General features: G+C 39.8%; 1 protein-coding gene and 1 non-coding gene across 2 annotated transcripts in view; both read left to right on the forward strand.

Moving 5' to 3' along the window:
• The window catches only part of LOC106076031 (endothelin-converting enzyme homolog), a 259,051-nt gene that overhangs the window by 58,660 nt on the left and 174,356 nt on the right, over window positions 1–26,035 (forward strand). The window lies entirely within an intron of this gene.
• Window positions 22,576–22,740, forward strand: LOC129924320 (U1 spliceosomal RNA). Its single transcript, XR_008776304.1, has one exon. It is a non-coding gene; the product is annotated as a U1 spliceosomal RNA (small nuclear RNA).

Below are 26,035 nucleotides of genomic sequence, written 5' to 3' on the forward strand. Positions count from 1 at the left end.
AGTAGTTGAAGTCTAAGGTCTTCTGAGTAGTTGAAGTCTAAGGTCTTCTGAGTAGTTGAAGTCTAAGGTCTTCTGAGTAGTTCTAGTCTAAGGTCTTCTGAGTAGTTGAAGACTAAGGTCTTCTGAGTAGTTGAAGTTTAAGGTCTTCTGAGTAGTTCTAGTCTAAGGTCTTCTGAGTAGTTAAAGACTAATGTCATCTGAGTAGTTCTAGTCTAAGGTCTTCTGAGTAGTTGAAGTTTAAGGTCTTCTGAGTAGTTGAAGTCTAAGGTCTTCTGAGTAGTTGAAGTCTAAGGTCTTCTGAGTAGTTCTAGTCTAAGGTCTTCTGAGTAGTTGAAGACTAAGGTCTTCTGAGTAGTTCTAGTCTAAGGTCTTCTGAGTAGTTCTAGTCTAAGGTCTTCTGAGTAGTTAAAGTTTAAGGTCTTCTTTTCTATTTTCAAGTTTTTTTTTTATTTATCTATCTGTCTTCGTTCTCTCTCTTTTCATGTCTCTGTCTTCGCTCTTCCTCTTTCCCTGTCTTTGTCTTCGCTCTTCCTCTTTCCCTGTCTTTGTCTTCGCTCTTCCTCTTTCCCTGTCACAGTCTTCGCTCTTCCTCTTTCCCTGTCTCTGTCTTCGCTCTTCCTCTTTCCCTGACACAGTCTACGTTCTCTCTTTCCATGTCTCTGTCTTCACTTTCCATTTTTCACTATCTCTGTCTCTCTGTCTTCACTCACCTTTTTCTGTCTCTGTCTCTATTCTCTATGTCAATGTTTCTTGCAATATACATCTTTATTCCACCACTCTATATTCCACCAGTCTATATTCAGCCAGTCTATATTCTACTAGTCTATATTCCACCAGTCTATATTCCACCTGTCTATTTTCTACCAGTCTATATTCCACCAGTCTATATTCCACCAGTCTTTATTCCACCAGTCTATATTCCATCAGCCTATATTCCACCAGTCTATATTCCACCAGTCTACATTCCACCAGTCTTTATTCCACCAGTCTATATTCCACCAGTCTATATTCCACCAGTTTTTATTCCACCAGTCTATATTCCACCAGTCTTTATTCCACCAGTCTATATTCCACCAGTCTATATTCCACCAGTCTTTATTCCACCAGTCGCTTAGCCGTACTTTTAAAGTATTGAAACGAAGAGCAATTTCTCAGCTGTTTCAAAGCTTCACATGTAGAGCTGGTGCGAGGGGTAGAGAAGGTGGGCCAGTACTAAACATCATATCACTTCATGGAAGTATAGATCTGTCAGACTTCAAGGGTAGCTACTCTTGTTTATTTACACTCCCCCCCCTTCCCACAATTCCTCTCCAAATTTCTCCATCTTGAAAAACAAGAAAACACTCAAAGATTTGAAAATGAAACAAACTTTTTTTTTCAAGAACTGATTGGGGAAAAAAAAACAGCACACGAGGTGAACAAGCAGAATCTGAAAATTCACTCAATTTTTTTTTTCCTTTTAACTGGAAGTCTGACTTTGTACGTTTATTTATGCTGCGAAATGTCGAGGAAAGAATAGACGAGAATCTATCATCTAAGAAAACTAATTTTAAGAAGTAAAATTATTTTTTTTCTACAAAAACATAAAGCTTTTATTGAGTGAAACTGCATTACTTTTTTAAAATGCATCATATAATTAATTTTAAGTAGATCTAGACTTTTCTAGACTAAGAATAAATTTGGGCGATTGAAAATCTTTTTTTATTAATGGACCTTATTCACCAATCGTAAGCAAACAACATTTAGCCACGTGATTCCCTATCTCTTCTATACAAATTACGATCTAATTTTTAATACACAATGGTTATCAAGTGACAGTTTTTTTTTCGTTGTTTCGTCAATATTATCACGTGACTAAATGTTTGTTTACGATTGGTAAATGAGGTCCATTCTTTAACGCAACTTATCCGGCTTATAGCATGCTCAGTGCGCTATGGTCTAATCACTTTTGTGGACCAGTGGGCTGGTGGCGGTGGGAAGGGGTGCAGCCCTTTCAAAAAAAAAAAAAAAAAAAATAATGCTCGTGTCTGAATTCGAACTGTAGCCTCCACGATGGAAGGCTCTCTTGTCATCCACTAAGCCAGCGGTTCTCAACCTTTTAAGTTCGGCGACCCCTTTTTAAAAACCCCCCAGTCTGCCGCGACCCCCCCACCCCCCCCCCCCCCACACACACATACAGCAATAGAAGAACAGACAATAACAATCCATATTTTCGATGGTCTTAGACGACCCCTGGCAAATCGTCAATCGACCCCCAAGTGGGTCGCGATGCACAGGTTGAGAACCCCTGCACTAAGCTATCCAGTTTGATAAAAGCAGAAGGTTGTATTAGTATATTGTTTTTAGAATTTTAGCGAACGACCTAACTCTCTACAAGAGGCTTATCTTCCCTTACATTAAAAGTGGCCTACCTCGTTCACTTTTAAAGTTTAAGTCTAATTAATATAATACTATTTACAACTTATTTAATTTTATTTGTACGTATTTTATACGCGCGGAAATATGATAATTTTTTATACCAAAATTATTACTTTGAAATTATAGTTAATACTTCTTAAAACATTTGTTTCTTTTCATGATCTACAAACAGAAAGTACTTCCCAGAGTCATACCTGTACAATGCTCACGTATTTTTTTAGAAATAGGGTGTTGGGCGTCAGGGATATCTGATATTTTGTTGATTGTTCTGGAGTAGAGTATACTTGTATCATTTTTCTGTCTTTAGGGGGTTCATTGGTTAGGTAGTATGTCTTTAATATTAAATAATATTTCTATTACTATTATTATATTTTTAGTTTAATCACTTTTCAATTGTTTATGATTTAATACTTGTGAATTATGATAACTTACAAATAAAAACATATTAAAAAAAAAAAAAAAAAAAAAAAAAGCCCACAAAAGAGGCAAGATGGCCCATAAAAGAGGCACATAAAGCCCAAAATTAGAGGCAAAGATAAGAGGCCCAAGGCCCAAGGATTCCTATGATGATAAAGCTAAAACTGAATAGCGCAAATTCTGAGGTTTCCTTTTAAAAAAAAAAATAAATAAAAAAAAAAAAAAAAAGTGTGTGTATGTATTCCAGACATTTCCAGACATGTTGGACTTTACTAGTAAATAAAAATATTGACCTTCAAAACTCCGAAGATCTTGCATTTCGTGTGAGATTTAAGCTCGTGTGGGATGTATGCGGACTTCACGTGTCTAGAGCGGGAAAATAGGACAACTAAATGAACTATGAACAATTTCTGAACAAAGTTTTTACATTTGTTGTTGTGATACCATGAAATTCGCTCATTGTAATCTTTTGGAAAGTGAATTTAAAAAAAAAAAAGACAAAAAATAAAACAACAACTTAAAAGTGAATTTCATAGGAATGTTATTTCCGCCTGTTACACAGTGTTCAGGGATGAAAGTGAAAAGTAAACTAACTCTTTAGTTAATCTTTACCACGTATTGCTAGTAGCCCAAAGCATTCGTTTTTTTGGTTTACTGTTAACTAATAACCAGGGCCGGTCTTAGGCCACTGCAACCTATGCGGTCGCTTTGGGCCCCGCGCTTTCATAGGCCCCGCGCTAATTGTAGGTGAAATTATTAGATTGCAAAATATATGCGAATACTTCCTGGAAATCTGAATTTATTCAAATCTCCTGAAAACTCATAAAAATCTGAAAACTCATAAAAATCTCCTGAAAACTCATTAAAATCTACTGAAAAATAGACAAAATTGTCATTTGTTGGTGTCATTAATTGCGAAAAAAACAATCCTACGCGCGATAAAAGAAAAAGGCATTGTCTTCTTTTCTGTAATAAAAGGTAATGATAGTGCGAATTTTCACCTTTATCTGAAGATCCAATACTTTATTTATTTTTATAGTCACTGGCATATAAATATGCCATAGGTTGCAAGGTTCGTAGGATAAAGTTAATTTGGTCGCAATTTGCACTAACTAAAGAATGAATAAAATTCAAAGTCGAATTTATTTTCTAATACAAAATCTTAACTTTCACTTATGATCCTTATTCCCATCCAGACTAGGCCCCGCGCAATTAATTTCGCATAGGGCCCCGCAATTGTTAGGACCGGCCCTGCTAATTAATAACCGATATATCGGGATTAGTCTTCGTCAGCAGTGCCATGAGTTAGTGTAGCCACTAAATAGCTTGACCCCCCACAGGACGCTCTTAACTCGTCTTCGTCATTCAAACGATACGCCAGATCATCTTGTGAAGCCATCTACCACACAATGAGCCTGCAGCCATTGTGTATCTCAGTAGCATCCAGGGGGTAGACCACCGTGTCTAGATTGACCATCCAGGTGAGCACTCCGTTCACCCTGTTGATTCTCTCCCCCTTGTTGTAAATTGATGTATTTTTAGACTCTGTCATCACCAGATTTCCCAACAAAGGCAGCTGAGCTGTGTGCCCGTCTGTCTGTGCGTCAGTGTTGGCCTGCTTGTTGACAGCGCGTTCTAAAACGCAGATTTCTTGACGATAGAAACATTGTTTTGGAAGAAAAGTGAAGGAGGGTTGATGGGAGCTATGTTTTGTCTATCACTTTATTCTGGGGGTGGGTCTCTTGCTTTGATTGACAGCCGACGGAGAAAAAAACATTCTCAAAAAGTGTGGGGGGGGGGGAGAGGGAAAGAATGCTGGAAAGATATTTTTTTTTGGGTTTAAATTTTAATTAATTTAACATGCTGGAATCTGAAAATGTTTCCTAATAATCCATTCAATGAGTGTGCGAGTGTAAGAACGTATGTGTGTGAATGTGTGAGAGTTTGTGTGTGTGTGTGACTGAAGATGTGTGTGTTTTCAATGGGGTTATTGTGTGTATGTGTGTGAGTATATTGAGAGAAGACATAACTGAAGTGATCCAATCCAAACCTTTTTGTGAAGTTAATTAACTCAGTTGAATTGAAAAGAATATTTATTAAGTTTTTTTTTTTTTTAAATTTACAAACATTGACAAAATGAACGTTTAAAGTGCCTCGTTTGGATATTTACGTCCGAAAAATATTGTTACGTATCTCCTACTATCCAGGCTCTCTTCTCACTGCACCACACGACACAACGAACTTAAAGAACCTCACAACTCAGGGCTCCAAAGTATCAGTCAGTTTCATTTCAAATACATCGCAATTGGCAACAACATTAACACTGTCTTTACAAAAACCTAGTCTCTGCTCCGCACTGACTTCACACACCGTGCTAGTTCTCGCCTCGTACTGGTCACATTGCGAGGTAACGTGAAGTGAAGTCTTACTGACACACTCGCTCTTATATAGTGTCTCTACTGGCCTACTCGAACCTTCTTGACCACTCCAGTTGATCACTTTCGCCGTGACTTGCGTGCGTAATATTTACGACACTGGTCCTTGCCGAACTGGCGTGTACTGTCACTGGTCACGGTTGACCGCTCGTCCTACGCTGGACTGTGGCGATTTGGGTAGGCTAAAAACACACAGCACTACCCCCATCTGTGTCGCCCTAGACTAGAGTTTAAACTGTCGCCTCGATGGTCCCAGGCTTGAAACCTGCCTCCATCCCCCCTTAGCCATCCTGAGAGAGGCTTGGTAAAGTAAAGTTCCCCCTTTCAGATCTTTGCGATCTAGATGGGAAGATGATGTTAAGGTCATCTGTTTCTTTGGTCGACGGTCATCGAGAAGGGTGTCATGTGGCCAGCACAACGATCAGCTGCCTTCACTTTCCCCAGCTAAAGTCATGTGCCCATGTTAGTTTGATGGACTCATGGGCGTCCTCAAAATCTAGAAATTCAAAATCCCAGTCTTCACCGAGATTCGAACCCAGTTATCCAAGTTCGGAAGCCAAGCGTATAATCACTCAGCCATCGCCCCCCCCCCCCCCCCGGGCTAAAATGTAATATTTAAATCTGAAGTAACACCCGAAAACATGTAAATCACTCAAACAGGCATTTTTCGCTGAAGTTTACTTGTAATCTAAGACATCCCAAGTCCTAAGTCATGACTTTATTTTAAGAGAATACTTAATTTTTTTTTTGCGGTCTTATATTTTATAGACTTATCACGAGCGCTGTACATCTGACTATCAGAGGGGTAGATTTCAAGAGTAACATTGAACACTGTTAGTATTCCACTATCACTGTACTCATGGTGAACAGGAAGTCTAACATATGAAGAACTCTAATAGAATTCACGAATCCGAAAAAAAAAAGCCTAACCTATAGTCAGAGGCGTAGTGAGGGGGGGGGGGCACGATGTCCCAGGCGCCACCCTCAAAGGGAAGGGGCGCCACCCGCAACCTATATTTCTATATGAAGTTCATGGGCGGGGGGCGCCAATAATGTACCTTGCCATGGGTGCACGTTTAGCTCGCTACGCCTCTGCCTATAGTATGAGCTACGCCTCTGCTTATAGTATGAGCTACGCCTCTGTCTATAGTATGAGCTACACCTCTGTCTATAGTATGATCTACACCTCTGTCTATAGTATGAGCTACGCCTCTGCCTATAGTATGATCTACACCTCTGTCTATAGTATGAGCTACACCTCTGCCTATAGTATGATCTACACCTCTGTCTATAGTATGAGCTACACCTCTGTCTATAGTATGATCTACACCTCTGTCTATAGTATGAGCTACACCTCTGTCTATAGTATGAGCTACACCTCTGTCTATAGTATGAGCTACACCTCTGCCTATAGTATGAGCTACACCTCTGTCTATAGTATGAGCTACACCTCTGCTTATAGTATGAGCTACACCTCTGTCTATAGTATGATCTACACCTCTGTCTATAGTATGAGCTACACCTCTGTCTATAGTATGATCTACACCTCTGTCTATAGTATGAGCTACACCTCTGCCTATAGTACGAGCTACGCCTCTGTCTATAGTATGAGCTACACCTCTGCCTATAGTACGAGCTACGCCTCTGCCTAGAGTATGAGCTACACCTCTGCCTATAGTATGAGCTACACCTCTGTCTATAGTATGATCTACACCTCTGCCTATAGTATGAGCTACGCCTCTGCCTATAGTATGAGCTACACCTCTGCCTATTGTATGAGCTACGCCTCTGCCTATAGTATAAGCTACACCTCTGCGTATAGTATGAGCTACACCTCTGTCTATAGTATAAGCTACACCTCTGCTTATAGTATGAGCTACGCCTCTGTCTATAGTATAAGCTACACCTCTGCTTATAGTATGAGCTACGCCTCTGTCTATAGTATAAGCTACACCTCTGTCTATAGTATAAGCTACACCTCTGTCTATAGTATAAGCTACACCTCTGTCTATAGTATAAGCTACACCTCTGTCTATAGTATAAGCTACACCTCTGCCTATAGTATGAGCTACGCCTCTGCTTATAGTATGAGCTACACCTCTGTCTATAGTATAAGCTACACCTCTGCTTATAGTATGAGCTACGCCTCTGTCTATAGTATAAGCTACACCTCTGTCTATAGTATAAGCTACACCTCTGTCTATAGTATAAGCTACACCTCTGTCTATAGTATAAGCTACACCTCTGTCTATAGTATAAGCTACACCTCTGCTTATAGTATGAGCTACACCTCTGCCTATAGTATGAGCTACGCCTCTGCTTATAGTATGAGCTACGCCTCTGTCTATAGTATGAGCTACGCCTCTGCTTATAGTATGAGCTACGCCTCTGTCTATAGTATGAGCTACGCCTCTGTCTATAGTATGAGCTACGCCTCTGCTTATAGTATGAGCTACGCCTCTGCTTATAGTATGAGCTACGCCTCTGCCTATAGTATGAGCTACGCCTCTGCCTATAGTAAGAGCTACGCCTCTGCCTATAGTATGAGCTACGCCTCTGCCTATAGTATGAGCTACGCCTCTGCCTATAGTATGAGCTACGCCTCTGCCTATAGTATGAGCTACGCCTCTGCCTATAGTAAGAGCTACGCCTCTGCCTATAGTATGAGCTACGCCTCTGCCTATAGTAAGAGCTACGCCTCTGCCTATAGTACGAGCTACGCCTCTGTCTATAGTATGAGCTACGCCTCTGCCTATAGTATGAGCTACACCTCTGTCTATAGTATGAGCTACGCCTCTGTCTATAGTATGAGCTACGCCTCTGTCTATAGTATGAGCTACGCCTCTGTCTATAGTATGAGCTACACCTCTGTCTATAGTATGAGCTACACCTCTGTCTATAGTATGAGCTACGCCTCTGTCTATAGTATGAGCTACGCCTCTGTCTATAGTATGAGCTACGCCTCTGTCTATAGTATGAGCTACGCCTCTGTCTATAGTATGAGCTACGCCTCTGTCTATAGTATGAGCTACGCCTTTGCTTATAGTATGAGCTACACCTCTGCTTATAGTATGAGCTACGCCTCTGCTTATAGTATAAGCTACGCCTCTGCCTATAGTATGAGCTACGCCTCTGCCTATAGTATGAGCTACGCCTCTGCCTATAGTATAAGCTACACCTCTGTCTATAGTATAAGCTACACCTCTGCCTATAGTATAAGCTACACCTCTGTCTATAGTATAAGCTACACCTCTGTCTATAGTATAAGCTACACCTCTGTCTATAGTATAAGCTACACCTCTGTCTATAGTATAAGCTACACCTCTGTCTATAGTATAAGCTACACCTCTGTCTATAGTATAAGCTACGCCTCTGTCTATAGTATGAGCTACACCTCTGCCTATAGTATGAGCTACGCCTTTGTCTATAGTATGAGCTACACCTCTGCCTATAGTATGAGCTACACCTCTGCCTATAGTATGAGCTACACCTCTGCCTATAGTATGAGCTACACCTCTGCCTATAGTATGAGCTACACCTCTGCCTATAGTATGAGCTACGCCTCTGTCTATAGTATGAGCTACACCTCTGCCTATAGTATGAGCTACACCTCTGTCTATAGTATGAGCTACGCCTCTGTCTATAGTATGAGCTACACCTCTGCCTATAGTATGAGCTACACCTCTGCCTATAGTATGAGCTACACCTCTGCCTATAGTATGAGCTACGCCTTTGCTTATAGTATGAACTACGCCTCTGCTTATAGTATGAGCTACGCCTCTGTCTATAGTATGAGCTACACCTCTGTCTATAGTATGAGCTACGCCTCTGTCTATAGTATGAGCTACGCCTCTGTCTATAGTATGAGCTACGCCTCTGTCTATAGTATGAGCTACGCCTCTGTCTATAGTATGAGCTACACCTCTGCCTATAGTATGAGCTACGCCTTTGCCTATAGTATGAGCTACGCCTCTGCCTATAGTATGAGCTACGCCTCTGTCTATAGTATGAGCTACACCTCTGCCTATAGTATGAGCTACGCCTTTGCTTATAGTATGAACTACGCCTCTGCTTATAGTATGAGCTACGCCTCTGTCTATAGTATGAGCTACACCTCTGTCTATAGTATGAGCTACGCCTCTGTCTATAGTATAAGCTACACCTCTGCTTATAGTATGAGCTACACCTCTGCCTATAGTATGAGCTACGCCTCTGCTTATAGTATGAGCTACGCCTCTGTCTATAGTATGAGCTACGCCTCTGCTTATAGTATGAGCTACGCCTCTGTCTATAGTATGAGCTACGCCTCTGTCTATAGTATGAGCTACGCCTCTGCTTATAGTATGAGCTACGCCTCTGCTTATAGTATGAGCTACGCCTCTGCCTATAGTATGAGCTACGCCTCTGCCTATAGTAAGAGCTACGCCTCTGCCTATAGTATGAGCTACGCCTCTGCCTATAGTATGAGCTACGCCTCTGCCTATAGTATGAGCTACGCCTCTGCCTATAGTATGAGCTACGCCTCTGCCTATAGTAAGAGCTACGCCTCTGCCTATAGTATGAGCTACGCCTCTGCCTATAGTAAGAGCTACGCCTCTGCCTATAGTACGAGCTACGCCTCTGTCTATAGTATGAGCTACGCCTCTGCCTATAGTATGAGCTACACCTCTGTCTATAGTATGAGCTACGCCTCTGTCTATAGTATGAGCTACGCCTCTGTCTATAGTATGAGCTACGCCTCTGTCTATAGTATGAGCTACACCTCTGTCTATAGTATGAGCTACACCTCTGTCTATAGTATGAGCTACGCCTCTGTCTATAGTATGAGCTACGCCTCTGTCTATAGTATGAGCTACGCCTCTGTCTATAGTATGAGCTACGCCTCTGTCTATAGTATGAGCTACGCCTCTGTCTATAGTATGAGCTACGCCTTTGCTTATAGTATGAGCTACACCTCTGCTTATAGTATGAGCTACGCCTCTGCTTATAGTATAAGCTACGCCTCTGCCTATAGTATGAGCTACGCCTCTGCCTATAGTATGAGCTACGCCTCTGCCTATAGTATAAGCTACACCTCTGTCTATAGTATAAGCTACACCTCTGCCTATAGTATAAGCTACACCTCTGTCTATAGTATAAGCTACACCTCTGTCTATAGTATAAGCTACACCTCTGTCTATAGTATAAGCTACACCTCTGTCTATAGTATAAGCTACACCTCTGTCTATAGTATAAGCTACACCTCTGTCTATAGTATAAGCTACGCCTCTGTCTATAGTATGAGCTACACCTCTGCCTATAGTATGAGCTACGCCTTTGTCTATAGTATGAGCTACACCTCTGCCTATAGTATGAGCTACACCTCTGCCTATAGTATGAGCTACACCTCTGCCTATAGTATGAGCTACACCTCTGCCTATAGTATGAGCTACACCTCTGCCTATAGTATGAGCTACGCCTCTGTCTATAGTATGAGCTACACCTCTGCCTATAGTATGAGCTACACCTCTGTCTATAGTATGAGCTACGCCTCTGTCTATAGTATGAGCTACACCTCTGCCTATAGTATGAGCTACACCTCTGCCTATAGTATGAGCTACACCTCTGCCTATAGTATGAGCTACGCCTTTGCTTATAGTATGAACTACGCCTCTGCCTATAGTATGAGCTACGCCTTTGCTTATAGTATGAACTACGCCTCTGCTTATAGTATGAGCTACGCCTCTGTCTATAGTATGAGCTACGCCTCTGTCTATAGTATGAGCTACGCCTCTGTCTATAGTATGAGCTACGCCTCTGTCTATAGTATGAGCTACGCCTCTGTCTATAGTATGAGCTACGCCTCTGTCTATAGTATGAGCTACACCTCTGCCTATAGTATGAGCTACGCCTTTGCCTATAGTATGAGCTACGCCTCTGCCTATAGTATGAGCTACGCCTCTGTCTATAGTATGAGCTACACCTCTGCCTATAGTATGAGCTACGCCTTTGCTTATAGTATGAGCTACGCCTCTGCCTATAGTATGAGCTACACCTCTGCCTATAGTATGAGCTACACCTCTGTCTATAGTATGAGCTACGCCTCTGTCTATAGTATGAGCTACACCTCTGCCTATAGTATGAGCTACACCTCTGCCTATAGTATGAGCTACACCTCTGCCTATAGTATGAGCTACGCCTTTGCTTATAGTATGAACTACGCCTCTGCCTATAGTATGAGCTACGCCTCTGTCTATAGTATGAGCTACACCTCTGTCTATAGTATGAGCTACGCCTCTGTCTATAGTATGAGCTACGCCTCTGTCTATAGTATGAGCTACGCCTCTGTCTATAGTATGAGCTACGCCTCTGTCTATAGTATGAGCTACACCTCTGCCTATAGTATGAGCTACGCCTTTGCCTATAGTATGAGCTACGCCTCTGCCTATAGTATGAGCTACGCCTCTGTCTATAGTATGAGCTACGCCTCTGCCTATAGTATGAGCTACGCCTCTGTCTATAGTATGAGCTACACCTCTGCCTATAGTATGAGCTACGCCTCTGTCTATAGTATGAGCTACACCTCTGCCTATAGTATGAGCTACGCCTTTGCTTATAGTATGAACTACGCCTCTGCTTATAGTATGAGCTACGCCTCTGTCTATAGTATGAGCTACACCTCTGTCTATAGTATGAGCTACGCCTCTGTCTATAGTATAAGCTACACCTCTGCTTATAGTATGAGCTACACCTCTGCCTATAGTATGAGCTACGCCTCTGCTTATAGTATGAGCTACGCCTCTGTCTATAGTATGAGCTACGCCTCTGCTTATAGTATGAGCTACGCCTCTGTCTATAGTATGAGCTACGCCTCTGTCTATAGTATGAGCTACGCCTCTGCTTATAGTATGAGCTACGCCTCTGCTTATAGTATGAGCTACGCCTCTGCCTATAGTATGAGCTACGCCTCTGCCTATAGTAAGAGCTACGCCTCTGCCTATAGTATGAGCTACGCCTCTGCCTATAGTATGAGCTACGCCTCTGCCTATAGTATGAGCTACGCCTCTGCCTATAGTATGAGCTACGCCTCTGCCTATAGTAAGAGCTACGCCTCTGCCTATAGTATGAGCTACGCCTCTGCCTATAGTAAGAGCTACGCCTCTGCCTATAGTACGAGCTACGCCTCTGTCTATAGTATGAGCTACGCCTCTGCCTATAGTATGAGCTACACCTCTGTCTATAGTATGAGCTACGCCTCTGTCTATAGTATGAGCTACGCCTCTGTCTATAGTATGAGCTACGCCTCTGTCTATAGTATGAGCTACACCTCTGTCTATAGTATGAGCTACACCTCTGTCTATAGTATGAGCTACGCCTCTGTCTATAGTATGAGCTACGCCTCTGTCTATAGTATGAGCTACGCCTCTGTCTATAGTATGAGCTACGCCTCTGTCTATAGTATGAGCTACGCCTCTGTCTATAGTATGAGCTACGCCTTTGCTTATAGTATGAGCTACACCTCTGCTTATAGTATGAGCTACGCCTCTGCTTATAGTATAAGCTACGCCTCTGCCTATAGTATGAGCTACGCCTCTGCCTATAGTATGAGCTACGCCTCTGCCTATAGTATAAGCTACACCTCTGTCTATAGTATAAGCTACACCTCTGTCTATAGTATAAGCTACACCTCTGTCTATAGTATAAGCTACACCTCTGTCTATAGTATAAGCTACACCTCTGTCTATAGTATAAGCTACACCTCTGTCTATAGTATAAGCTACACCTCTGTCTATAGTATAAGCTACGCCTCTGTCTATAGTATGAGCTACACCTCTGCCTATAGTATGAGCTACGCCTTTGTCTATAGTATGAGCTACACCTCTGCCTATAGTATGAGCTACACCTCTGCCTATAGTATGAGCTACACCTCTGCCTATAGTATGAGCTACACCTCTGCCTATAGTATGAGCTACACCTCTGCCTATAGTATGAGCTACGCCTCTGTCTATAGTATGAGCTACACCTCTGCCTATAGTATGAGCTACACCTCTGTCTATAGTATGAGCTACGCCTCTGTCTATAGTATGAGCTACACCTCTGCCTATAGTATGAGCTACACCTCTGCCTATAGTATGAGCTACACCTCTGCCTATAGTATGAGCTACGCCTTTGCTTATAGTATGAACTACGCCTCTGCCTATAGTATGAGCTACGCCTTTGCTTATAGTATGAACTACGCCTCTGCTTATAGTATGAGCTACGCCTCTGTCTATAGTATGAGCTACGCCTCTGTCTATAGTATGAGCTACGCCTCTGTCTATAGTATGAGCTACGCCTCTGTCTATAGTATGAGCTACGCCTCTGTCTATAGTATGAGCTACGCCTCTGTCTATAGTATGAGCTACACCTCTGCCTATAGTATGAGCTACGCCTTTGCCTATAGTATGAGCTACGCCTCTGCCTATAGTATGAGCTACGCCTCTGTCTATAGTATGAGCTACACCTCTGCCTATAGTATGAGCTACGCCTTTGCTTATAGTATGAGCTACGCCTCTGCCTATAGTATGAGCTACACCTCTGCCTATAGTATGAGCTACACCTCTGTCTATAGTATGAGCTACGCCTCTGTCTATAGTATGAGCTACACCTCTGCCTATAGTATGAGCTACACCTCTGCCTATAGTATGAGCTACACCTCTGCCTATAGTATGAGCTACGCCTTTGCTTATAGTATGAACTACGCCTCTGCCTATAGTATGAGCTACGCCTCTGTCTATAGTATGAGCTACACCTCTGTCTATAGTATGAGCTACGCCTCTGTCTATAGTATGAGCTACGCCTCTGTCTATAGTATGAGCTACGCCTCTGTCTATAGTATGAGCTACGCCTCTGTCTATAGTATGAGCTACACCTCTGCCTATAGTATGAGCTACGCCTTTGCCTATAGTATGAGCTACGCCTCTGCCTATAGTATGAGCTACGCCTCTGTCTATAGTATGAGCTACGCCTCTGCCTATAGTATGAGCTACGCCTCTGTCTATAGTATGAGCTACACCTCTGCCTATAGTATGAGCTACGCCTTTGCTTATAGTATGAACTACGTCTCTGTCTATAGTATGAGCTACGCCTCTGCCTATAGTATGAGCTACGCCTTTGCTTATAGTATGAGCTACGCCTCTGTCTATAGTACGAGCTACGCCTCTGTCTATAGTATGAGCTACACCTCTGCCTATAGTACGAGCTACGCCTCTGCCTATAGTATGAGCTACACCTCTGCTTATAGTATGAGCTACACCTCTGCCTATAGTATGAGCTACGCCTCTGTCTATAGTATGAGCTACGCCTCTGCCTATAGTATGAGCTACGCCTCTGTCTATAGTATGAGCTACGCCTCTGCCTATAGTATGAGCTACGCCTCTGTCTATAGTATGAGCTACGCCTCTGCCTATAGTATGAGCTACGCCTCTGTCTATAGTATGAGCTACGCCTCTGCCTATAGTATGAGCTACGCCTCTGTCTATAGTATGAGCTACGCCTCTGCCTATAGTATGAGCTACGCCTCTGTCTATAGTATGAGCTACACCTCTGCCTATAGTATGAGCTACGCCTCTGCCTATAGTATTAGCTACGCCTCTGCCTATAGTATGAGCTACGCCTCTGCCTATAGTATTAGCTACGCCTCTGCCTATAGTATTAGCTACGCCTCTGCCTATAGTATTAGCTACGCCTCTGCCTATAGTATGAGCTACACCTCTGCCTATAGTATGAGCTACGCCTCTGCCTATAGTATTAGCTACACCTCTGCCTATAGTATGAGCTACGCCTCTGCCTATAGTATGAGCTACGCCTCTGCCTATAGTATGAGCTACGCCTCTGCCTATAGTATGAACTACGCCTCTGCCTATAGTACGAGCTACGCCTCTGCTTATAGTATGAGCTACGCCTCTGCCTATAGTACGAGCTACGCCTCTGCTTATAGTATGAGCTACGCCTCTGCCTATAGTATGAGCTACACCTCTGTCTATAGTATAAGCTACACCTCTGTCTATAGTATGAGCTACGCCTCTGCCTATAGTATAAGCTACACCTCTGCCTATAGTATGAGCTACACCTCTGTCTATAGTATGAGCTACACCTCTGCCTATAGTATAAGCTACACCTCTGCCTATAGTATGAGCTACGCCTCTGCCTATAGTATGAGCTACGCCTCTGCCTATAGTATGAGCTACGCCTCTGCCTATAGTATGAGCTACGCCTCTGCCTATAGTTTATCCTGACCAACACAAGACTTCATTACGTCATACTAATGTGTTCTCAGTCACCTCTTTATGCTGTACTTGAAAAAAGACCCAGAAAGTACCTTGAATTATCACAAGATTACCCAATGTTTTACATTTTAGATGCAGACAAAAGAAGACCAATGGGACATACATGATTTTTCAATTCAATCGTGATCGATATCTGATCATTGAACTTGCATGTGATGATAAACGATCGAACTGATTAATTACAAATATTGCTAACAGATTGATTGATGAGTTAACAATAATGAAAACAGATCGATCATGCCCCTTGTCGTTCAGAACCATGGATTAGTCGTTCTCATTTCTGCGAGCAGACGATCTCATGTCCACACCATTGTGAAATCTTATTATGACGTCATAAGTTGGGCACGGAGACAATCACGCGTCACGTGATACCTATTAAGCAGACGTTAATAAGTCGGACAAAATGCTACAATAATTTCAGGGGCACAAGTTTTATTATAGATTCTCCCCGTTTTGTTTCGTCTGAAATATTTTCTAAACTTTTTTAAGTAATCAAGATCACGTGACATAAAAAAAAAACCCAACAAACTTGCTACTAGAGATACTTCAATTTTAAAAGCAATTAAGAATTGTTCTCAATCATCCATCAAATATTTTGGCTTAGGGACCTAGTCAAATGTGTCTTACGATATTTCAACGTGCTATTATTTTTAGACGCTAACATTTTAGTTTGCTAGGATTAAAATGCGTTGGTATTTTAATAGGGGCGGACTGGCTATATGGGCATTCGGGCTAATGCCCGGTGGACCGGTACCCAAATGGGCCGGTCATACATTGGCCTCCTTCAGTCGTAGAACGACTATGGTTCATCTCAGAGCACACTTCCTCATGTGGCTGTGGAGCCCTATTTTGGAGAGACACTCCCGTCCACAGATAGCGCAGGCTAAGGTGCCTTTTGCTTCGGTGGTAGAGGAGCTGGCCGTTTTTCGGATTGTGCGTTTTTCTTCCTGAGCTGAGACCCATGTACTTTCACTGTCCATAGCTTTCTTGGTCACTGTCTCTCTCCATCTGTTGCGGTCCAGAGCTATGTCTTCTCAATTGTCCCAAATGGGCCGGTAGGACCACAGTAATCATCGTCTTTTTTTAAATCACGTCTGTATTTTATAAGATAAGGACCGCATGGATGTCACTACGGCACGTGTTAAATTGTTAAAGATATAACAGTATTCTCTTACAAAAGGGGCCCTCTGAGCGAAGTATTTATAGTCACTGTATGCATGTGTACAGCTATCGATACATTATCCAACTTAACCCTTTCTCTCCGTAATTATTTTCCTCGTTCCGATAGAATTATTCATTTTGTATTTCACTATCCTGCTAGGGTTAAACTTCAATAACTTTTTCGTTTGTCGTCAGAAAATGTTTTATTTGGTATCGAATTAGAGGGGAATGCACGCTCTTTTTACACAACAAAAAGTTAAGTTTATAAATAAATAAAAAATTTAGTTTAATGAGGTCAAATCAAGGATGGCATCGTCAATTAGGAGAGAAAGAGTTAACAATGGTTTTGAGAACAGATAGATCTAGAATTGGATGTCCATAATGTAACATACAGTTTATGGGCCGGATGAAATAAAAAATGCCCGGGCCGTGGTGTGACACCCATTCGGCCCCTGTATTTTAATGTGCTAATGATTATGATCCATAGTTGCGTCGCGACTGAAGGAGGCCATAGAACATGGGTTCTCAACCTGTGGGTCGATTGACCATTTGCCTGGGGTCGCCTAAGACCATCGAAACTATTGATTGTTATTATCTATCCTTCTATTGCTGTATGTGTGAGTATGTGTGTGTGTGTGGGGGGGGGGGTCGCGGCAGAGTGGGGGATTGTAAAAAGGGGTCGCCGAACTTAAAAGGTTGAGAACCGCTGCCATGGAATGTTTCAATGTGTTACCGTTTCAATGTGCTAAGTAACAAAATGTCTACGTTGAAAAAACTATCAGAATAATTAAGAACACAGACCACTAAAGATGTGTATGTGTATGTTATTCTTTATATAATTATGTACACTTTACACAAGACAACATGTCGTAATATTATCTGTCTGATACCTAAACAGGCAGCTCTTTGTTCAAATATCAGTGATATTTGTCTCCCTTTGATTAACAGCAGACGACATTCGCAATAACCGGAAGTGAACCGAAAAAAGTCAATCAAATGGTCAAACAAGTTTCACTACAACGAACTAGGAGAGACATTCTTAGAGTTTCAAACAAAAGGGACGCAGCCATTCTGTACCGGTCCCAGTTTTAATACTTATTAGTGGACACTTGAGACCTGACTTGACCACTCCAGGGAAATTAATCATAAAGGTTATTTACTGAACAAATTTACAAATTGGCCTAAACCTTTTAACCTCTTTGGCTGCTAGTGATCAAGGGAACGCAGTCTCTACGCCTCTGTCTCGACAGTCGGGGGATAGATTGTTGTGCGTTTAAGCGTAGACTGGATAATAGATTTGACAAGAGTGAAGCGGGAAATGGCCAAGCATGACGCAAGTTGTAAATGATGATTGACGTGAGGGGACACTGGTACCAGCGTCGGCCATAGAAATTGTCCTGGCATGCTATTCGCGCCACTTCCTAAATTAATCAGAGGCTGGTGCGAGAGTTCAAATGCTCAATTGACGTAGAGCAGAGCGCCAGGGGCCACGTTGGTCGGTGGGAGGGATCCTAGGATCCCAATGGACAGCTACTGCTCGCCTTATAAGCTGGGCAGCCCCCCAGTATAGACAGCGAAAAAAACATGGGCCTCGGCTCTTGAAGAAAAGCATGCCACACACAAAATGGCCAGCTCCTCTACCACCAAAGCGAAAGCCACCTTGACCTGCAATATATGTGGACGGGAGTGTCTCTCCAAAATAGGGCTCCACAGATATGAAAAAGTGTTCCAGGTGAACCATAGTCGTTTTATGACTGAAGGAGGCCAATGATGATGATGGTGGTGCGTGAGTTAGGAAGACATAGCTCCGTGGGAGACTGGAAGAGTTGGAGCTGCTTCAGGGGATTATTATGGTTCCTTGTTTTTGTATTATGGCATAGATTGGTGAAAAAGTTAAATTATGTTTTTGGTAAAAATGATGGTTTAACTTTAAGAGGATGAAATATCTTATGTTTTAATTGTATTAATAATGACACTCTCAAAAACGTAAGTCGAGAATTTGATTTTTAATTTTAGTAGCCGTGAAATTGACAGATAGTTTTTATTTTTACTTTAATGACATGTAAACTAAGATCCCTTGTAAGAATAGCTGAGATTCCATGAGAGATACCTGGTAAGAATAGCTGAGATTCCATGAGAGATCCCTTGTAAGAAAGAATAGCTGAGATTCCATGAGAGATACCTTGTAAGAATAGCTGAGATTCCATGAGAGATACCTTGTAAGAAAGAATAGCTGAGATTCCATGAGAGATCCCTTGTAAGAATAGCTGAGATTCCATGAGAGATACCTTGTAAGAATAGCTGAGATTCCATGAGAGATACCTTGTAAGAATAGCTGAGATTCCATGAGAGATCCCTTGTAAGAATAGCTGAGATTCCATGAGAGATACCTTGTAAGAAAGAATAGCTGAGATTCCATGAGAGATACCTTGTAAGAAAGAATAGCTGAGATTCCATGAGAGATACCTTGTAAGAATAGCTGAGATTCCATGAGAGATACCTTGTAAGAAAGAATAGCTGAGATTCCATGAGAGATACCTTGTAAGAAAGAATAGCTGAGATTCCATGAGAGATACCTTGTAAGAATAGCTGAGATTCCATGAGAGATACCTTGTAAGAAAGAATAGCTGAGATTCCATGAGAGATCCCTTGTAAGAATAGCTGAGATTCCATGAGAGATACCTTGTAAGAATAGCTGAGATTCCATGAGAGATACCTTGTAAGAATAGCTGAGATTCCATGAGAGATCCCTTGTAAGAATAGCTGAGATTCCATGAGAGATACCTTGTAAGAATAGCTGAGATTCCATGAGAGATACCTTGTAAGAAAGAATAGCTGAGATTCCATGAGAGATACCTTGTAAGAAAGAATAGCTGAGATTCCATGAGAGATACCTTGTAAGAAAGAAGAGCTGAGATTCCATGAGAGATACCTTGTAAGAATAGCTGAGATTCCATGAGAGATACCTTGTAAGAATAGCTGAGATTCCATGAGAGATACCTTGTAAGAATAGCTAAGATTCCATGAGAGATCCCTTGTAAGAATAGCTGAGATTCCATGAGAGATACCTTGTAAGAAAGAAGAGCTGAGATTCCATGAGAGATACCTTGTAAGAATAGCTGAGATTCCATGAGAGATCCCTTGTAAGAATAGCTGAGATTCCATGAGAGATACCTTGTAAGAATAGCTGAGATTCCATGAGAGATATCTTGTAAGAAAGAATAGCTGAGATTCCATGAGAGATATCTTGTAAGAAAGAATAGCTGAGATTCCATGAGAGATACCTTGTAAGAATAGCTGAGATTCCATGAGAGATATCTTGTAAGAATAGCTGAGATTCCATGAGAGATACCTTGTAAGAAAGAAGAGCTGAGATTCCATGAGAGATACCTTGTAAGAATAGCTGAGATTCCATGAGAGATACCTGGTAAGAATAGTTGAGATTCCATGAGAGATCCCAACAGCCAAAAAAAAAAAATGTGTTTTCATGTGAAATATATGTGTCTAAAATTTTTTTTTAACCCCTATGATGGCAAAAGATCGCAATTATTGCTGCAGATAAAAATATTCAAAGGGAGGCAATATCCAACTGCAAACACTTAGATCTTTAATTATTTTTTCCTTCTTATTTGTTTCACTATTTAAAAACAAATTGTTTGAAAGGAAATGCACACAATTATTTTTTTTTATATCTAGCACAGCAAGCACTGTTATAAAATATTAAAATCGATTTCTTTTAATCATCGAGCTATCTGCCTTTATTGATTTTGTCGCTAATATATGTTTCCTACAGTACTAAAATATAACGAGTGCTACATCACTACAACAGTCATAGTACCACAAAAAGATTTTAAACTTCCTTTATCCAACTTTCAGTCAGGGTCATAGGTCAAGGTCATACGTCGTCACCGAGAAGTACTGAGAAGTCTAGGTCATAAAGCTCTGGCCTTGTGTATATGTATGTGCGTGCGTGCATCTATATTGCTATGGTAAAATAGTATGCTGAGATAGTAATTTGTAGTCGAACTGCTACTACTTTTGTATAGTCCAAAAAATTATAATCGTATCTTATCTTATCTTATGCCATCTTACGCTTCCTAGTCCAAACCTTCCGCAGGACGACAGGAATGGTAGCGGGCAGGGTGTGAACCATCGATGTTAACTATCCAGATGACCGCAAGACGAAGCAGCCAACTTTATTTTTTGCTGTTCCTTTAGTACAGTTTCATGATTGAACTATTTAATGAATGGGGCCTACAACAGGAAATACTAGTATAGGCGTACTTCTGTTCATCCTGATGGGTGGCCCCGCAAATGTAGATTTCCTTTATCACCTTCGCAATCCAGATCAGTTCTCATTAAAAAAGGACTTGTTATTCCATATTTTAGAAGCTTTCTTACAGGATACTAATTACGATGCAAGCAAGATCCCTTGAAAGAGTAGCTGAGATTCCATGAGATCGCTTGTAAGAACATCTGCATTTTGCGTAATATTTAAGATTATTTAAGATTTAATGTAAAAAAAAACAACAACACTCCCCCTCCCTCCCCCACCCTAGCTATGCCTCTGTTATTGTATAAACAGCTTTGGGACTATAACTCACAATTTATAATTGAATCCTAAAATACACACAATTTAGAGTAGAATCAAATTGGTCTACATAACTTCTCCTTCCTCTTCTGTTTTTGTTCAGAGCTTGGAGTTATAACTCTGTACCAAAAAGAAGTTACAAACAGGCGTATGGAACAGAATTAATCACTTAGAAATAAACTTCTTTTTTTTGAAATATTATTTTTCAAAGACATTTTTTTTTTCGGCGGCGACCCTGAAAGCCTTAATATAATTGAAGTTTATCAATCTGTGGGGTTATCTTTTCTTTTCAAGGAACACATCAGTTGTATTTGCCATTCTTATTAGAGTACTTTCAAGTAAAAACATTGTTCAAAAAGGTTCTTTAAAAAGCCGATGCCTAGCTACGCCCCTGGCTAGGACTTTAGGCCTTGTGGTATGGCGGACTTAAAAGTTCTATGAAATTTAATGACACACACACATACACAAAAGTCTAGATTTCTATATAAAAATTAAGCAAGCACATAACAACCAAAAAAACAAACAAAAAATCAAACTATATATCAAAGGTGTACTTCAAGCAGATTGCCCAAAACACATACAAAAATGTATTTATTTGCAATATTAAATTGTGTTTTTTCAAAGACCGGATAACACTGTTGACATTTGTATTTCACCTGGCGTCCAGAACACTAAACCTGCCAATTACAGTGTCTTTCTAGTATTTTCTACAGTATCACGAAACTACCCAATCTGAGGAAAAATATTCGTATTTAAAGAGTTTATATTCATAATTGTGAAAAGATTAAGAAAATATGTACCATATATTTTTTAAATACATAATTGTATCTGTAAAAAAACAACAACTCTACATTATATTAGATCTGGTAGTAACTTTAAAAAACACTTCAAATTGTTTGCTCTGTAAGAGAAGCAACAGGCATGAATTGAACTACAAACAAATACATAATGATGAATCAAGGGAGGTAACTAAGTATATATTTAAATGATTATTCTAAGGGACTTAATTTTTCAAAACCGTATTTTTTTATTTCAAACTTTTCTATAATATTTTTTAATTAAATAAAAAAAATATTTTTAAATACATATAAATGTAAATAGTTATATAATAATAGCACATCTTATGAAATATGTTACCAACATTCATTATCTTTTCCGTTTTTAAATTATAGTAATGTTGTATTGTTAAGCTTAGATCTGTTACATTAATTTTTTAAAGACTTCCCCTGACCCTCAAAATATTCTCATACTTACCTGGCACAGGAGACTACAGTGAACATCAAGGCTGTTCTCCCAGGTCGAGGCTCATCCATTGCACTTCGGGTGGGCTGAAGCCTGCGATCACCCCAAATGTGGGTGACTCGGATGCGTAATTTTTGCGTATGGGGGACTGCGTTCGCGCTATCCCCTGCTAAAATCTTATAGTAATTCAAGATTGGTTGACTAATAGAGTAACATTGTGCATAAGTGTGTACACACATAGATGTGTATGCACGTTTCATAGAAGTTAACTGGGGTAATGTAGCAAAGCACAAAGGAAACAACCATAAGCAATGTAGACAAAGTGGAAAAAAATGTGACTACGATGTTTAAAATGTTTTAATATCATTTAAGTTTCTACTTTCACTCTTTGATTGTTTCTATTTAATTATCTATTGTTGACATTCTCACCACATATATTTTAAGAACCTTAAATTTCAAAAATATTCATTATATGCTATTGGAAAAAAAATTACGCCATATACAAAGCAATTTAAATCGTTAAAATATTATGACAACCTAAATGTAACTATATGCATTGCTATGTTTTGCAATCATTGTACTTTAAAATGTAAATACATAATTTGTACGCTTACTAATAAAATATGCATCTTTTTGTTATTAAAAAAAAAAAAAAAAAAAAAAAAAAAAAAAAAAAAAAAAGCCCAATAAAGAGGCAAATAGCCCAAAAAAGAGGCAATGCCCAAAAAAGAGGCAAAAGCCCAAGGATTCCTAGGATGTAAACAGCTCGACAACTGAAGTCAAAAGCTACAAAGCTGAGGTATCCTAAAAAAAAAAAAAAAAGTAACATTTTGCACCGTTGATAATTATAATGGGACAAACAACGCTCGGCTTGGCTTGGCTACCTATAACGGAGCTCGATGAGTTCGCGACTCATGTGGAATTGTGTTTATTAGGCGGCTAAAGGCAGCACGGAAATTCCTCTCTATTTTGAAGTAGACCTTATTAGAAATGTGCACAAAAATTCTAAATATTCAATTTTTTTTTTATCAAACATTTTGGAGTCTACTTTGTTTCAGCGTCTAGATTTACTTTGTATGTAGTTTACCAGAAGCATACATTCATCTCATGCTAATATCAGTAGCTGTTGACTATTTTCCTTTTTTTTTTTTTTCATATGCGAGAGAGTTGATGGTTATATTCGAGGGGGGGGGGTGTTGATTTGAAATGGGGTATTGGCAGAGACTTAATCATTACTGACTTAATAATTATAGTATATATAAACAAAATAAGTCGAAGTATATCAACTAAAAAAATGATGACGACGGATGATTTATATTATATGGGATTGGATACTTAGCGTCATGCCTTTAATTGTATGTATTATTTATGCTTCTGTGAGTTTTCGTCTAAATACTTACTTATAATGCTGCTTTTGTCTTCTTATTTATACAACTTCTATAGGTATGTGATGTAAAGCTCAATTTATTCATAGATTTGTTTTGTATAGGCTCTCGCTAATTTAATTCTTCTACAAACCATTACAAAATATCATTCATTATTTTTTGGCAACTGTTACTCTTACTAACATTTTCCAATAGCATATAAAACAAGATTACAAAGAGAGTTTGTGTTACACAAACTCAGAGGCGGCCCCCGTCGAAGTCGGATCCCTGTCGGATCTGCATATTCGCAAATAATATTCAAGAGGTGATTTAATTTTGATGTAAAATGTTTTACACGTTTCGGATGTTCCTTCAGAGTTGAAGATAATTACTTCCTAGTCCAAACCTCCCGCAGGACGACGGGGGATGGGAGCGGGCAGGGTTTGAACCCTGGGCCATCCATAAATCTGAACGACAGTCCAGCGCGCAAACCGCACGACCAGGCAGCCATCCGATGGTCAAAAGTAATAATGTTTCAAAGATTCATTTGCCGTAAATTTAAAATTAAATTTAATAAAAAAATAGTAGATTAGTTTTAGTATATTAAAACATTACAATATTGATCAAAACGTTTGGAAATGAAAATCTACACTTTCTTTTTTTTTACACTTTAAGTTTAGAAATTGAAATTCTACATCTTAATCTAGTCTATTTTAGTCTAAACTAGATCTAGAAATTCTAGATCTAGACTCTAAAATAATTTTAATTAGAATATAAATCCAGATCTAGATATACTGTAATAAAAATCTAGATCTAGTTTAAAAAATCTAGATTAGATCTAAATCAAGATATCATTCCTTTTTTAAACGCGAGTCACATAACGAGGCTTAATAAACATTACTATACCGAGTTCTTTTTTCATTGCATTTGAAGAATTAATTCTATATAACGTCAGAGGGAAAAAAAAACACTACGTCACACGGCCTAGCTAGACTAAAAATCGCCTTCATCTATAAGAGCCATTTATCGAGTGTTCATAGACATTGGTGCACCGAGTGCGTTCTTTTAGCATTTCATTTAAAGAATTCATTCCATATGACGTCAGAGGGAAAAAAAAACACTACGTCACACGGCCTAGCTAGAATAAAAATCGCCTTCATCATTACGAGCCTTTTATCGAGTGTTCATAGACATTGGTGCACCGAGTGCGTTCTTTTAGCATTTCATTTAAAGAATTCATTCCATATGACGTCAAAGGAAAAAAAACACTACGTCACAAGGCCTAGCTAGACTAAAAATCGCCTTTATCAACACGAGCCATTTCTCGAGTGTTCATAGACATTGGTGCACCGAGTGCGTTCTTTTAGCATTTCATTTAAAGAATTCATTCCATGTGACGTCAAAGGAAAAAAAAAACACTACGTCACACGGCTTAGTTAGACTAAAATATGTTTTTATTAATACAAGCAATTTTTTCGAGGGTTAATAGACATTGGTGCACCGAGTGCGTTCTTTTAACATTACATTTAAAGAGTCCATTCATATGACGTCAAAGAAAAAAAAATTCCATTACCTCACAATAGGCTAGTACCTCTACCGGTACCATAAAAAAAAATGTCTTTATTTACACGAGATATTTAACGAGGGTTCATAGACATTGGTGCACTGAGTTCTAATAGATATTATTTAAAAAGGATCAAAGCCACATTGTTTTTGCGTTTTGTCTGTCAGTCGGTCTGTCCGTTATCTTGATATAAAAAAACAACTAAAAGTTATTAAAAATTGATTAACCTTTATTTTACGTTTCAAAACATCGCAATAATTTTTAGGTATGAACACAATTGAAAAGTTTATATAATAGATTGTTCCGGATGTTTGTATAAATAGTAAAAGAAAAAGAGAATTTCAGATAAATGTAATACCGTTAATTAAATTTTTTGGATGGTCTCGTATAAAAATTAGATTTACTACAGCCACGTGGAGAGATTTTCATACCTTACTTTGGTGTTTGGATTCTGTTTTCCTTAAAAATCGGAACATAATATTAACGATAATTAGATTTTTTAATGTTTTAGGTAGAAAGTTAAATGTACTGTAAGA

The sequence above is a fragment of the Biomphalaria glabrata genome, chromosome 1, assembly GCF_947242115.1.
Source record: "Biomphalaria glabrata chromosome 1, xgBioGlab47.1, whole genome shotgun sequence".
Lineage (NCBI taxonomy): Eukaryota > Metazoa > Mollusca > Gastropoda > Planorbidae > Biomphalaria > Biomphalaria glabrata.